Raw genomic sequence first — 4,883 nt, 5'->3', positions numbered from 1 at the left:
TAAATTTTGCTTGGTTTTCTTCTGATTTGTTAGATCCATACCTTGGTTGTAGTATCAAGATGGCACCACAACTCTTCATCATGTATCTTCAAAAGGTCTGTCATTCATACCATTGTAGAATGGATGCCTATAGTAGTATTGTCTAGTTTCTAGGAAAAATGGTCCAAAAAATTACTCAGCAACTCTACAAAACAAGAAAAAGCATCTACTTCTGCATGGACCTGTGCAGCAACCAAAATGATTGTAATTAGCATTTAATGAATTACAATCTAGATCTACATATCAAGTGATTTAAAGTTTTGAATGAAAGTTTGGTGCACATGCTTTGACTGAAATATGCATTATAAGCAAACAACATTGATGTAAACTAGTTTATAGCCTTAAATTGAAAAATCAATATTTTTGTGGTTAAAAGTTCTATAGCCTAAAAAGTTAGAAAATATTCAATAGTGCATGAAATCAACAAGAGAAAAAATAGTTAGTTGTGTATAAATAATGCTTTGAAGTAAATGGTCTAAATTGGCCTCCTAAAGTAGACATGTACATTCTCTTTTCAATAGATAAGGCAACTCGTACAAATTCATTCAATGCATTCTATTATCATCTACAAATAGCCATCTAAACATTGCATGTTTGTCATCAATGATTTGAGGCATCTTTGTCCTGCCAGATAGAGGAAATGGAAAACATCTCCTGCCTAAACCGGACTACTTATCTAATTCTATTAGTTGAATCTTCTTCTTACAGTTAGTACTTTTGAATGGTAATGTTTCATGCATGTTTCATCTACATTTCTGTGTTTTTATATATTGAAAAGAAATTTCCACCTATTTACACAAAATAATGTCAAATCTAGAGGAATTGTGAATGTGTCTAGGCAAGTGTTTGAGTAGTTTACATCATATAGTATGACCAAACTGTCGATATATATTACTCTCACATAGTTGCATCCAGATGCATTCCTAATCAACAAAAAAATTGAGGGAAGATTATGTCTAACAATTTGAAGGACTCTGCTTGAATACAAGCGACAAGAGTTTCTATATTTTTTTACCCTTGTAATTTATTAATATACAATGATTTGTATTTCATATTTTTCATATCTCACAAAAATTGGATGAGAATTTTACTTCTTATATAATGTCAACTGTGCATAGAAATTTATGGTAAACCAGTAATCTACAGATGAGTTCCCACTATTATGGTTGGATCATCTTCCTTCAAAAATTAACACTAATCATACAACAACTACAACATAATTTCTTAGTAGGAAAGGCCACTAATGTGGGTCCAATTATGTGCTAGTGTCTCAAGGACCTGCTACTGCTTGTTGTCAATGCAAGATACATGCTAGAAGAAACAATTTCTCTCATTCAAATGAAACAAGACTGCAAACTAACATCATTTTCTTCTTGCATATTTTGCTAGGCCATGTGTTAGAAGACATTCAAAAATCATTTTTACAAACTTTCTTTTGATGGAAAATAAATGTAAAATGGAAATAACATCTAGTAGTGTATTTTTGTTACAACAACCATTTCACTAACATAGGTTTGATGACATAAAAAGGAGTGGCTTATTCTGTGTTTCATCATATACAAGAGTCTAACAATTGTGCAGTGGTTGTGTCATTTAATTACATTTTAATATTCTGGATTTTGAGATTATATGTGGTAAACCAAGATCAATGAGGTCATTCCCAATGGATCAAGGGTTGACTTGTTGGTCTAAATATTTTTTAAGAATAAATCCATCCTACTTAACTATCAATCATGGGAAGCCACACAAATGCATGATAGGTTTGTGAGTCAATATTCATGATTACAAGGCTAGTTATTCACCTATTCTAGCATAAGCCTTATTGTAAATGAAAGGAGGAAAAAGAAATAGAGAAAATAATAGAAATGAAGAGTCTCATGCTCAACATATATCCTCTTATAACTGAAATAGAGCTTTATGAATCATGGATCACTAGTCCACAAAAGTAACAATGATAAAACACATATGCATTAGACATTCATAGACACAATTAAGAGTTAGACTTTTGAGAACAACCATCTACAATGCAAGACACATACACTTAGGTTCCTTTGTTGATTAATAAGGAGTCAAAAAGTGTTATATATATGAGACTCAATAGCTCATTTACATGAAATGGATTCTCCATTACAAATGGGAATAGGGCTGCTCATTTATAATAATATCTCAACAAGCAATAAATTCTCCCAAAAAATGAGTTTGAATTTTGAATCCATGGAGGTAGAAGTCATATTTAAGTTGGGTAGCATAGATCTCCTTTGCTGATTTTTGGAGCACCTATAGGATGGGTGCAAGGTAATTAACCTTGAACTTCAACTCTTTGTTTCACATATGCAACTAATGGGGTTGGATTTCTGGACAATGTTTAGAACATGGCTACTAAGCTTTGAAATCTTTTCAAAAGCCATCCATGATATTGTCAAGATTTGGATATGAAACAACTCAATTCTTTTTTTAATATGCATCTCTTGGATTATAACTCAAAAATGATACTTGGTATTTTTATTTATAAATATAACATAATAAAGAATTGTGAATTTTTCTATATTATTCAGTTTTCTCACTTAGACACAATTCTGAAAATAGACTTATCTTTATTTTCTACTATTATCATCTTCTCTATTTGCAATTATTTTTACTTGAATGTTTGTCCTTGACGCCTAGAAAATTTATAGGTTTTTGTCCAATAATTTGATAGGAGGAAGGTTGTTCATCTTTAAGTCTCTGAATATCCTTGGAGGCATTTTGTTCACTTTGGCTTTAACAATTATGTGCAAAGTCACATAATATTCATTTCGAATAGATGCTCCTTTTCTTAATGATTTGATTTCTCTTTTATACTAATTGGTGAAAGATTCTTATCCATCCCCTTGGAAATTTAAATTTAATTATTTTGCTAGCACCACCTCCTGAATATTGTTCGTGCTAGTTTTATCATATTATTACAACATTGGCTTTTATGATATGGGTGATATTTAAACTTCAATCGCATAGAAAATGGTTTTCACATGTTGAATGTATGGCATTTTGGTGGGTGCATGAAAATAAATGGTTCCCCCATGATTGTGCACACAAATTTTCAGAGAAAGTGCCTGATATGAACATGCCACTACTACATTTGCACTTGTTTTTCTACCAAATTTTTTGACCAAAGCTATAATTCCTTTTTTTTTTTCTTTTCATTCTCGTGTTGGTCGAAATTAAAAATTCTATGGCTGATTTGGTTGAAATTTTGACAAACCTATGTATTCTTAAGTTGAATTTTGACCAACTCAATGTTATAACAAAAAAAAAAGAAAAAAAGTTTCATTCATTCACAAATTAAAAAGAAAAAATTTCATTCATTCATGGGTAATGCATTTCCTCATGCACTGATTTATGCCAACTACTAGGATTCCTTGAGCTTTTCCCCTAGCAAGGGCTTGCCATAGACCTTCTTACCACATGAGTGAGCACCTAGGTGAAGTGTAATTTGGTTCATAGCCAGGCATCAAGCCATGAGTCATTGCTTTCTATTTTGTTTGGCTGAGTCATGCACCGCAATGCCCTTTCTAATAATGCTTGCATTGTTGGCTACAAATGGCATAAGAAGCAGACAATGATGGATTGGAGAAGAGGTCTAAATTTTTGACATTTCTTGGCTGGAGCCAAATTGGTATTTCTCCATTCTCCTTTTACTAGGGTTTCAACTTATGTGTAGTTGCCTGCATTTTCAGACACTCTCCAAATGTAGTTGTTTCAATAATTACCATATATTCTAATACAACTCATTTCAAAAATTCTTGTTTAAGCCACAAATATGGGATGAATTTATTGTATCCTAAGAATTTGATTTGTAATGGCTATATGGCACTTCAAATTTTCTTGCGGCTCATCAAAAAATACTATTCCAAGGAAACATTTTGGTAGAATAAATGATAGGAAAAAGCTATGACTAAAAATGCATTTGTACATCTAATTTACTCTAACCAAAAACATTCTTAAGCAGAAAAAAGGATGAAGGATTAGGAGCCTCTTTATGAGCCAAAAAGTTCTCTATTCAAATTAGTATGCATATTCGTGCTCATTTCTTCACTAGTCTATAAATGATTTTTAATTTTTAATCTCCAAGATAACCATGAACTAAATGAAATCACCAACATACAAATCCTTCAGGTTAATTTAAGTGTGTGGAATCCTTCATACTCAATTGAAGCGTGCTGTTTCCCTTATAGATCTATCTCTCTATATTAAAAGGAGAGAAAGCTATTTGTATAAGATATCCATATCACAAAACTACCATACTTTTCTTAGTGTATATAGTCCCTTTTGGATAGTTCTACCTCATTTCGAGGCAACTATACTCAAATGTTAATTTTTTTCTTGGATCAATTTTGTGACAGTTTTTAGCATCAATGTTTTGGATCATCCTATGTGATCTATCAATGTTACTCTCCCGTATCTTGATGATGGATCATGTAGTATGATCTGAAATGTTGATGCTAAAAACTATCACACAATTTATCCCAAAAACAAATCAGCATTTAACATGGATTGTGAAGATCTGGTAGACTTACCTATATTTAAGTCATGTCAATTATTCATGATACATTCTTGGACATTTATTATCGTGGAATCTGCTTCTACATAAACAAGATAGGAAAACATGGCTTCATGCCAAGAAGATCTTAATGCTAAATCTTATAGTTTAAATCTCATTGTGATGATAAAATAGAAAATGTCAGTGTACTTCAACCATGAACTTTACATTGGTTAGCATGGAGAATAAATAGAAAGCAAGCACAAATTAGTAATATATGCATACTTTTGATTTGTATATTTAGCAAATAAGAAAAGAACATAGA

This window comes from Cupressus sempervirens, chromosome 2 (assembly GCF_028749045.1).
Source record: "Cupressus sempervirens isolate cs-2001-9-10 chromosome 2, ASM2874904v1, whole genome shotgun sequence".
In the NCBI taxonomy this organism is placed as follows: domain Eukaryota; kingdom Viridiplantae; phylum Streptophyta; class Pinopsida; order Cupressales; family Cupressaceae; genus Cupressus; species Cupressus sempervirens.
Note: the sequence above shows the minus strand (reverse complement) of the source record.